Source organism: Vulpes lagopus, chromosome 20, assembly GCF_018345385.1.
Source record: "Vulpes lagopus strain Blue_001 chromosome 20, ASM1834538v1, whole genome shotgun sequence".
Taxonomy (NCBI): Eukaryota; Metazoa; Chordata; class Mammalia; order Carnivora; family Canidae; genus Vulpes; species Vulpes lagopus.
Window position 1 is genome coordinate 7,701,690 of NC_054843.1, and position 11,718 is coordinate 7,713,407.

An 11,718-nucleotide genomic window follows, 5' to 3' on the forward strand; every position below is an offset into this window, starting at 1 on the left:
GCCTCCCTCTTCCTCCCTCCTACTCGCTCCTCTAAATAAGAAGGTATGCACAGATACAGTAGGCTTTTTGGAGACGTTGGAGAATTCTCAAGATGCTTTATTTTCTCGCACACATGCTTTCAACCTATTTGGAAAATGTTCTACTTTGAGCAAAGTTTCATACTCTTAAATTCACCAAATAATTTTTAATAAAATAAAAACTACTAATTATATTGTGCTCGCTTTGGCAGCACAGAGACTAAAATTGGAAAGCTACAGAGAAGATGAGCATGGCCTCGGTGCAAGGAAAACATGCAAAACTACTGAGTATATAGTTAAATGTGGTTTGTTTAAACTTAAATCTATAGATCTTAGACTATTTTATTTTGGATGGCATCACCAGAGATGAGTCGAACACAAACTCCAAGATGCTGTTTTCATTCGAGGGAAGGGGGTCATACGCACCTGGCATGTCTTTATTCTCATATCAGCTACGTGCTGCCCGAGACCCACTCCTGCTATGGGTGACTGACTTTGGAGTCTTACTTTTAGATCGCTAATTTAAGAAGCTTCTTCTTACTTTTCAATGTTGATAGTTTCATGTTATTTCAGAGGTATTCCCCTGAAAAAATTTCCATCCTTATTTTTAGAGTTTCTTATTATGGAAAAATTTAATTATATGCAAAAGTAGACAGACTAGTATGATGAACTCGAGTCATCCAGATTCAACAATTATCAGCTCAAGGTCAATCTTGTTTTATCTATGCCCACACTTACTCCCTGCCCTCCCGTATTATTTAGAAGCAAGTCCTGACATCATATAATTTCAAGCATAAGTATTTCAATATGTAACTCTAAAAGACAAATATTCAGATTCTATTTTATGTAATTTTGTAATTTCTATACCGAATGTGAGGCTCTAACTCACAATCCCAAGATCAAGAGTTGCATGCTCTTCTGACTGAGCCAGCCAAGTGCCCTGACAAGGATTTTTTATTTTATTTTATTTTACTTTTTTAAGATTTTATTTTTAGGAGTGCCTGGGTGGCTTAGACAGTTAAGCGCCTGCCTTCAGCTCAGGTCATGATCCCAGGGTCCTGGGATCAAGCCCCATGTTGGGCTCCCTACTCAGTGGGAAGCCTCCTTCTCCCTCTCCCTCTGCTCCTCCCCCTACTATGCTCTCTCTCTTTTTCAAATAAATAAATAAGTTCTTTAAAAAAAAAAAGATTTTATTTTAAAGTGATCTCTACACCCAGCATGGGGCTCAAGCCTACAATCCTGAGATTAAGAGTTGCATGCTCTGCTGACTAAGCCAGCCAGGCACCCCAAGGTTGTTTTTTTTTTTAATTAAACAAATCCATAGTTCAATTTTGCACCTAAAAATGAATAATAATTTTATAATTTCAAATACAGTCTAGTGAGGGCTCTGACGTCAGGTCAGAACTGGAATTAACAACCACAAAAGGATGCTTTATTTCAATGATATTGGAGAATCTGATGGACCAAAGTGCAGAAAGTCAGCGGGAGCTCAGAAGGGATCTGAACTGGGGAATGGGGGGGAGTCACCCCAGGGGGACCCTCTCTATCATACAGCTCTCCTCTCCCTCACCTATATTCATTCTCCATGTGTGGGAAAAAGCTATGCTAACGCCCCTGAATTTTCTTGACTTCTCTGTATAAGAAACCAGCCAACACTGGGATGGGAGTATCTTAGAATTGCAAGTTGCCTGGGAAAAGGGGCTCTGATTCGGCCAGTTGGGGTCAAGTGTCCTCTCTTGGTCCAATCAGCAGGGACTGAGGGGCTGGGTCACATGTCACAGACACGGCTGTCAAAAGTTTACCCACGTGGTCTGGTGGCCAGGTAAAATCTTCCAGAGAAAGCCAAGGGCCATTGCTCACGGACTGGGTTGTTGCCAAGGAAGGCTGAGAGCAGAAGCATTCCTGGAACTGAGGAACCAGGGGTGGATCACTGTGTGTAGGTCTCCCGGGCAGGACGGCGTTCCTCTCTCCCCAGGCCACAGTGGACAGGTGTCCTCACTAGGGTAGGGCTTCTCTTTTGGGCCGGGTTGTCAAGTTCAACCAACTCTGTGCTTCTCTCCCTGAGGGTTTTAGAACAGACTCCCCTGCACGTTTTTCTCCTGTGATCCCAAAGTGAGGACCCCCTAGAGGCCAGTGAGCGAGCTAGGGTTAGTCGCTGCTTCTAGCTGGGTCTTGTCCCGTGGCAGGTAGGGGCTGGGAGGTTGCCAGAAAAAAACCCTTAAAACTAGGTCCCCCATGCATCACAGGACCTGAAAGCAAGACTAAAAGATGGGTAAAGACGAAGGCACAGTATGAGATGTGGACAGGAGACGAAGTTTGGAAAGAATCAAACAGTAGCTTCAGCTGAAGTGCGTAAGGCAAGGCCCGACTAGGTGTGTTCATCTTTATCCTCTTCACTGGACTCTCTTTATTCCTTGTTCTTTCTTTTCCTCTCTCCTTCTTGCTTTCTTCCTCCTCCCTCTCTCCTTTCATTCCTTTTTTCTTCTACTTTCTTGCTCGCTTTCCTTCCCTCTCTCTCCTTTATTCCATGTTCCTCCATTTGTGCTTTGAGGAGCATCAGCAGAAATCACCTCGGAGGCTCCGTAAAGATGCAGGCTCTGGGCCTTGTTCCCAGACCTTCAGTTTGGCAGCCCCGGGGCCTGGCCTGGGAATCAGCCTTTTTTTAACAAGTCAGGAGATTTTTATACACACCCAAGTTTGAGCACCACTTGCTGTGAACGGAAACATTAGTCAAGTTGACCCCAGAATGTTCCATTCATTCTTGTGCCTTTAAACAGGATGAGTTTTCCTAATATAATTTCCCTACATTTCTGTGGTGATGGAGATGTGTGTAGCCAGCATACCACAGTTGTTAGGGGAGGCATTTAAGTCTACACCCTAAATACCTCTCCTCCTGCTCCAGGAGCTGCCCTAACAGCTGCCTGGTTCAAGAAAAGCTCATGCAGCTCTCCTGGGCTCCCAGTCATAGGGAAGTGGTTTGTTAGCTTCCCTCGATATAATAACGTATTAACACTCTTGAACATGGCATTGGTACCGTGAGTTGGCTAACAAAATCATAATTATGTTTGTACAGCAATTGTAAATTCTAATTTTTGAAATGTCACCCAATCCTGGTTTGATATAACTGTATCTAGATTCATATGTCAAAGTGCCCTGACTGGGGAGAGAGTCTTCCCTGTAGAAAGCGTAGTAGCTACCATGAAATTACAGGTGAGGCCACCTGGTTGTATAAAGTCGTGTTGGGCTGGTTTTGAAAGAACCATTTCTTTTCATTTCTTATTCTTTTTCTTTTTTAAGAAACAGCTTTATTCTTGGCCTTTGGCTAAGATCAAGCATAGTATCTGTTCTTATCAGTTTAATACCTGATATGCGCTCTATCCGATGACAATATATTAAATGGATTTTTGGAGCAGGGAGATGGAATAGGAGCTTGCTCTGTCCATCCTGTGCATTAAACTGATCTTACAGTTCCTCCAGTAACTGTGTGCCCCCTTGGGGGCTTCAAACTTGTGGTGGCTGGACCAGTCAGTAGGGCATGGGATTCTTTCTTTCGAGGTCATGAGTTCAAGCCCCATGTTGGGCATGGAGTCTTCTTAAAAAATAATAATAGGGTGGTTCAGTTGGTTAAGCATCTGACTCTTGGTTTTGGCTCAGATCATGATCTTAGGGTCGTGAGATTGAATTCCCCGTCGGGCTCCATGCACAGTGCGGAGTCTGCTTGAATTTCTCTCTCCCTCTCTCTCTGCCCCTCCTGCTCGTGCTCTCTTTGTCTGAAATAAATAAATCTTTTAAAAGAATAATATAATAAATTTAAAAGATACATTAAAAACAGATTTACTGAGAAATAATTTACATACCTTAGGGGTGCCTGGCTGACTCAGTTGGTAGTGCGTGAGACTCTCGATCTCATGGTCGTCGTCATAAATTTGAGTCTCACACTGGGCATAGAGTTTACTTGAAAAAGCTTTACATACTATAAACTCACCCATTGCAAGGACACAGTAGATGTGTTTTAGCAAATCTCTGTATTTACATATGCGTTATGAATGAATCCAGTCTTTCAACACTTTCATCCATCCAAAAGGCTCCCCTTGCCCCTTGGCAGTCACTCCCTGTTCCCACCTGCAGCCCCAGGCAACTACTGATCTACTTTGTCTCCACAGTTTTGCCTTTTCTAGAAATTTTCTATAAATAGAATCGTAAACTATATATAGTCTTGTGTCTGACTACTTTCACAGAGCAAAATGCTTCTGAGGTTCATCCCAGGCTGCTGTGTAGGTCAGTAGTTCATTCATTTTCATTGCCAAGTAGTATTCCCTGGGGTAGATCATTTTAAGGGTTTAATTTAAAATGTTTTCATAGTGATATGATTGGAACTTCTGTATGATTAGAAACTCCGAACCTAGACAATTTTTTGCTGTCTCTGTGCTGTCAGGGGAGAGGAAACCTCCAGGTCATTTCAACCGTGTCAGCTGGCAGAGAACATGAGAGGATAGTTTTGGAAAGTTGCTTCAACACTCAACTTGTGTTCTCAGATTTCACCTGGTGACACCTAGTTTTCAGTGAAAAAGCATTGCATGTCTTTTACAGGACGTAATTGTTGAATGCAGGTTTTTTTTCTGAAACTTGCTAATATTGATCAGGTAAGATTTATAATATGCCTTATTATAATAAGCTTAATTATTATGAGCTTAATTACAATTTTATGTGTATTTTACTATATAGGAAGATCCATGTATAACTACATGATCTACTGCAAGCATACCAGTCTGGGGCACACTTGTTTTCTAATCACCTTAATTCTTGGGTTCACAGGGATGGGCTGCAGCTCCTAAATGAGATAAAAATGTGATATTCTGTGAATGTGCTCCATGCATCTATTTTGGAGTGCATAGCCTCTGGTTCAAATATCTTTGTGTGTATATTGTTTTGGAAATACTTTCTCAGCTTTGGAGGCATTCTCCAAACACTTTCTGACATAGCCCACATTCCGGGGTATTTGCTCTCCCCCCACGATCCATTTCCGGCTGCACAGCTGAGTGGCCCAAAGAGGAAAGAGTATGTAGTGGTTTGGAGAATTTAGTACAGTGGGTCCTGGAGGTCTTTATTTTTAACAGTATGATTAAACAATATTTCTGACAGCACAGGAAATTAGACACATGTTTATGAAGTGCTTCTTTTGAAAAAGGCACAGTGCCAGGGTATAAAGTAATGATGTACATACTTCATTCATTAAAAAGAAATATTAGCACAACTATGGGCTGGGTGCAGTGGGAGATATGAAGTTGAGTAATTCTCATCTTGAAGCAATGTGCCTCATCACAGGAGGAAATACGACTTTGGTGTTATTCTTCAGGTGATCTGTGTTTGCTGATGGGCTTTGGAAATCTATGTTCTTTCTCTGGTTTGTTTTGGCAGAAAAATGGTTTCTGAATTATTCTGGAGACAATCAGAATAATTGGGCATCACCCAAAGACAAGTTTCTTTCCTACTAGAAGAGCATACATTAAGTGGATCCAATGGTTTTGTGAAGGTGCATCTAAACATGTCTGCAGCTTACGAGATCTTTCATCTTAACCTTGATGATAGGAAACTTCTGTACCCATCATCGAGGGGACACGGTAGGTTCCGAAGGAGCCCTGACCCAGGAGCCAGAACACCCCGGGGATTCCTTTGGCTTTGATGCTAATTAACAGGGTGATTTTTGGCATCAATGTTGATTTCTCCAGGGTCTCAGTTGTTTCATCTAGAAAATGAGGACACTCATCACAGTAAGTTTTTAGGTTCCTTTCAGCAAGAAAATTCTATGAGGCCTTTTTCACTGAGGAAAACAAATCCCTGGCAAGCCCTTGTCTAATAATTACTGTTAGGTAACCCTCCGAAGGCTTTGTGACTTTTCCCATCTTCAGGTGGCACACATTTTTTTTTTCCTTGAGTTTATAATGGAGCAAAGTTAAGAAACATGGCATTGATACATACTGAGGTTTGAAACCTTGATTTTTGCCTGAATAGTAATGAGAAAATTAACTTTGTGTTTCTTCTTCTTCTTCTTCTTCTTCTTCTTCTTCTTCTTCTTCTTCTTCTTCTTCTTCTTCTTCTTTTTTTGGTTTAGGTTTATTGACCCAACCTCTTTTAAAGATAGATTGATTGATTTGAGGGAGGGGTGGGGTGGAGCAGAGGGAGAGTCTTAAGCAGAGTCTGCACTGAGCGTGGAACCCTACAAGGGGCTCAATCCCACAACCCTGAGATCACGACCTGAGCTGAAACTAAGTCGGATGCTTAATTGTCTGTGCCACCCAGATACCTCTAACTTTGGTGTTTCTGTAACATATGTATATGTATATATACACACGTACCCTTTCAACCATGAAGATGAGACAATCAAGTCATTAACATAGGCAAATTAGAAGTGAGATTTTGGAGTTTTAGTCTTATTTCTCTCATCCTCCACCAACCTCCAATTCCAAGACTGATAAACCATGAAAATGGTGACAAAAGTTGTATGACATCCATGTCCCAATGTCCTGCTGTTCTTAAAGAAAGGATAAAATCCCCGTCTTTGTAATGTAAAAAGTAGCAATTGTTCATCTCTTAAGTTTTAATGATTATTTCTCAGCTATCTACAAAAGCTGTGATAAAGTCTTTATGAAGAACAAAGGATGTCAGAATACCAAAAACATAAAAATTAAAGTTTTACTGTTTATCTCCCTTCTGTATACATGATGCGAAGCAACTGGGCATAGGCAACCCTGGTACATTCTGATAAAATTCAGATCTCAGGTCTCAGAAAGCTCTGTAAGTCTTCATTCTTAAGAAACATATAATCTGTTCTTCAATTTTAAAAAGGTATATCAAGAAAATCGACCTCGAAGTGTAGATACAAAGTTTAGGGTTTAAGTCAAACCTCCAATTCGTTAGTCATGAAAAGCGTGATGATCGGGGATCCCTGGGTGGCACAGCGGTTTGGCGCCTGCCTTTGGCCCAGGGCGCGATCCTGGAGACCCGGGATCGAATCCCACGTCAGGCTCCCGGTGCATGGAGCCTGCTTCTCCCTCTGCCTGTGTCTCTGCCTCTCTCTCTCTCTCTCTCTTTGACTATCATAAATAAATAAAAATTAAAAAAAAAAAAAGAAAAGCGTGATGATCATGTAATCAGAAAATGCTTTCTTCCTGTCCTCAGCTGAAAATGGGAAATAAAGTGCCTGCGTGTGATACAGGCTTGGGACGAGAGGCCAGAGTGGTGGGGAGGCAGGAGCCAGCACAGACACAGGGAGGCAATGCCAGGAAAGATCTGATAGCACGTGGGTGGGTTAGATTAAAGATGAATCTGGTAACCAGGGGGCATAGAGGTTTCCAAAGCTAGATGTAAGCAATATAAAAGTAAGTTTTTTTTAAAAAGTAAGCTTTCAAGCAAATGCTGAAATTAGGTCCTGCAGCAAATGACAGAAAACCCAAAGTAACAGTGGCATGAACACGATTGAGATGTTTCTCTACACAGCTGTGTGAGGGTGCCCCAAACAACAGGAGCCCAGGTTCCTTCTACCTGGTTGCTCACATCCTCAACATGAAGCTTCTCCTCATGGCCCAAGACAGCTCTCAGTCCCCCTCTAGCAGCAGAATGAAAGAAGGGGGAGGAGAACAAGCTCCCGTTTTTGTTTTGTTTTGTTTTTTTAAAAATTTTATTTATTTATTCATGAGAGACACACACACACACACACAGAGAGAGAGAGAGAGAGAGAGAGAGAGGCAGAGACACAGGCAGAGGGAGAAGCAGGCTCCATGCAAGGAGCCTGATGCAGAACTTGATCCCGGGACTCCAGGATCACGCCCCAAGCCAATGGCAGGCGCTAAACCGCTGAGCCACCCAGGGATCCCCCAAGCTCTTGTTTTTAAGGATACTTTCCAAAAATGGCAAATACCAGCTCCACTTACATCCCATTCCCTAGAATTTAGTCATATGGTCCCAACTAGGTGCATGGGAGGTTGGGATTCTGGCAGAGGTTGAGTTTCTTGATTCTGAGTACATTGTGCTCAATTAAAAATTGGGGTTCTATTGTTGCAGAAGAGTGCAACTGTGTAGTACAGACTTTAACCTTGCCCAGAGAGCAGTCTGGCCCTTGCCTTCTGCTGCCGATTGGTTGTCAAGCTCTACTGGAGTGTGTAGATTGGGGCCTGCCATGTCAGAAAGTCCATGTGATTGAAGGTTATTTTGAATGGGATTTTTGGGTCATAAAGTATTACTTCAGCTCCAAGAGGGGCTTGGAACTGAGATCAGATATATGGGAAACCAGCATGACTGCATGATGGAGCCCCAACAAAACTCCAGTCTCAGGGTTTGGATGGGCTTTCCCGGTTGGCAGTGCTCCGTGTGTGTTGTCACTCATCAATGCCAAGAGAGTACGCTGCCCATGACTCCACAGGGAGAGGACAATGAAAACTCCATTTTGGGTACTTTCCTGGACTCTGACCCCTGTACTTCTTCCCCTGGCTGATTTTGATCTGTATCCTTTTGTTCTAATTCACTCTAACTATGGGTTGGGTTCAACAGCTTCTAGTAAGTTCTGTGAGACTCTCTGGTGAACTAACTATTGAAACTGAGGATGGTTTTGGGAATCCCACAAACCTGTAATTGGTTTCAGAAGTGGGAATGGTTTTATGTGGACTGTGCTCACTCTACCTTCAGAGCATCCCAACAATTCCCTGACAATGGCATAATGGAACCAAAGGGCAGGGCTGCTTCTGGCCGGAGGCTCTCCACGCTTCAGGCCCTACCTATCTGGCCTGAACATGAAGGTACTAATATCTGAATAAACTTATAATTCAGTCAGGACATCCCAGCACATTGCAATGAAAGATATCTGCTTTAGAAGAAGGGGAGAATGTTGGAAGAGAAAAGCAAGCCACCACAGAATCAAACTTGCCCCTTCGGCCACCCAAATATCTACACACTCGTCTTCCCACATGGAGTACAGATTTATACCCTTTTCAAGAGCAACAACATCAGAGTTCCATTCAGGCACATCCTTCAGCTCAAAAGCCTATGTTTTGGACAGTGTCCAGAGCTCTCCATCAGGGCAGAGGGGGCTTCTTATGGCCTGGAAACCCATGAGCCTGAGGCAGAGCTCTGCTTCAAAATGAGTAATATACAATGGCACAGTAGGAAAAGTAGTTTTAGAAAAACTCCCATTTGGAAAGAGGAGTCATGGAGAACACTTAGCAGTCCTTGATCACAGCAGTGATCAACTCCTATGGGAACAGAAACAGTGAGGACACCCTCCTCTGGCAAGAGGGTAAATTATTTGGTCAACCCTTCTGAATACCGTTGGCTCTAGAACAATACTTCTCACCCAATATCCTCCTGGCCCTGCCCTGTGGGAGGACTTCCTTGTCCCTCATATTGGAAAGCCCCATAGGAAGTGAGCATTAGAGGGTATTTGCTGCCTGGGAGCTGAGCAGACAGGGGATCCTAGGAGTTGCTTTAGGGATTGCTCAGGCACCAGCAATGTTGGGCTAGTTTGCACTTTCTTTTCTTTTCTTTTAAGATTTTATTTATTCATGAGAAACACAGAGATAGAGGCAGAGACACAGTCAGAGGGAGAAACAGGCTCCCTGCAGGGAGCCTGATGTAAGACTCAATCCCAGGACCCCAGGATCACACCCTGAGCGAAAGGCAGATGCTCAACCACTGGGCCACCCAGGTGCCCCTAGTTTGCAGTTTTTTTTATCATATGATTAATACCCTCATCGACCTCAAGGGTTTCTGAGATGCTTGTTTCTGGTCCGTTCCACTTCAGGATTGCCAGATTTAGCAAATTCTAAGAAAATGCAGGATTCCCAGTTAGGCCTGAATTCCAGATAAAGAGTGAACGATACTTTGGAAGTTAAATATTTGAGACACACCTTTACCCTAAAAAATTATTTGCTGTGCTCTCCTATCCCCTTCTCTTCAATCTAATGATCGCTGCCTTCAGACCACAAGAAATGGTGCTTGGTGAGGAAGATAACACCCATACACTGCTGTTTGCCTCTGGACTGGCTCTTACCATCTGGCAGAAAAACTGAGATAGGAAGCTCTTTGCGAAACCATCAGGCCTCAGTAAAACTGCCTACCCAGTTGGGGTGTAGGAGCTTGGGTTTTTTTTAATTCAGCAAGACTCCAAATTATCAGTTTTTGAGTCAAATTACATTGTAGACTCCAGACAGAGAGGGCTTCTTTAGCAGAACAAATTTTTCATTCTGTTTCCAGGCTACCTGGCTTTTTCCTGAGTTCACCTCTCTTTTGGACTTTTCAGGAAGGGCCAGGAAGCAGCTGAATGTGCCCTAGATTCTGAAATTTTCCAATCCTTTTTTTATTTCCTAATGCTCTACCTTGGTCAGCACGCAGTATGCCTTCTAAGGCAGCAATGGGAACATGCCACCCGATGTCTCATGGCCACATACTAAAGCTCATCATCTTTCTTTTTTTAGAAAAAGATTTTATTTATTTATTCATGAGAGAGGCAAAGACCTAGGCAGAGGGAGAAACAGGGTCCCTGTGGGAAGCCCGATGCAGGATTAGATCCCAGGACCCCGGGATCATGAACTGAGCCAAAGGCAGATGCTCAACCACTGAGCCACCCAGACACCCCTCATCATTTTTCCTACCTGCCTACTGAGTCCTTGTCATTCAACTGCTTAATCAGTGCACCTTCCTAGGTTCTATTAGGACCTAGGAGTCAGCTGCGGGTGTCAAAAGTCACAAAATTCTAGTCATTGGAGTAGGTGTATTAGTTTCCTATTGTTACTGTAACAAATTGCCACAAATTTAGTGGCTTAAAACAATGCATATTTATTCTCTTAAAGTTTTAGAGGCCCGACATGGGAAATGAAACTTCTGGAACCGAAGTCAAGGACCTGTAAAGCTGGTTGCTTCTGGAGCCTCCAGGGGAGACTCATTTTCCTTGCCTTTTCCAGCACCTCAAGGCCACTCACGTTCCTTGGTTTATTATGTCCCTTCCTTCCATTTTCCAAATGGAATTCACCAACGGTGAATCCCTCCCACCTTTGCTGCTAATATTTCCTTCTGTCTCTGCCATTCCTACCTCCCTCTTACAAGCACCCCTTTGTTGACATGGGGCCCGCCCAGATAATCTCCTCTCTCACTGTTCTCAACTCCTCTACAAAGTCCCCTTTGTCAAGTAACATATTCATAGTTTCCAGGCATTAGGACATGAACATCCTTTTCTGGGGGGGAGTAGGGAAGGAGTATTATTCGGTCTACTACGACAAGGAAGAAGTTTATTTTTCTCTTAAATGAATGGAGGAAGTCAGGACCAGTATGGGGGAGGTGATGATCATTAGGAGCTTAGGCTCCTTCTACTTTGTCCTGCCTCCTTCCTCAGCAAGCAGCCTCTATCTTATGTTCCAAGAGGACTCCTCAAACTGTAGCCAGCGCACCCATATTCAACCAGCAGGACAAGGGGAAAAAGAAGGACTTGCAAGAAGGACTTGCACCCTCTTTTCAAAGATACTTTCTGATAATTGCACTCTCAAGAACATCCCTTTGGCCGGAGCTTGGTCATAGGGCCACAGCCAATAAGGGCCACCCCATAAGGGTGACTGAGAATAATGTAGACATTATTCTGGATAGACACACACCCAGTTAAAAAAAAAAAAACTGGGGCTTCAGGGCACCTGGGTGGCTCAGTCGGTTAAGTATCTG

General features: G+C 43.3%; 2 non-coding genes across 2 annotated transcripts; both read left to right on the forward strand.

The window, feature by feature from the left end:
- The first annotated feature begins 214 nt into the window (after window positions 1–214).
- LOC121479615 lies at window positions 215–322 on the forward strand. The gene has a single exon (XR_005984774.1). It is a non-coding gene; the product is annotated as a U6 spliceosomal RNA (small nuclear RNA).
- A 2,999-nt stretch (window positions 323–3,321) lies between these two features.
- Window positions 3,322–3,511, forward strand: LOC121479592. Its single transcript, XR_005984755.1, has one exon. It is a non-coding gene; the product is annotated as a U2 spliceosomal RNA (small nuclear RNA).
- Window positions 3,512–11,718: the final 8,207 nt, after the last annotated feature.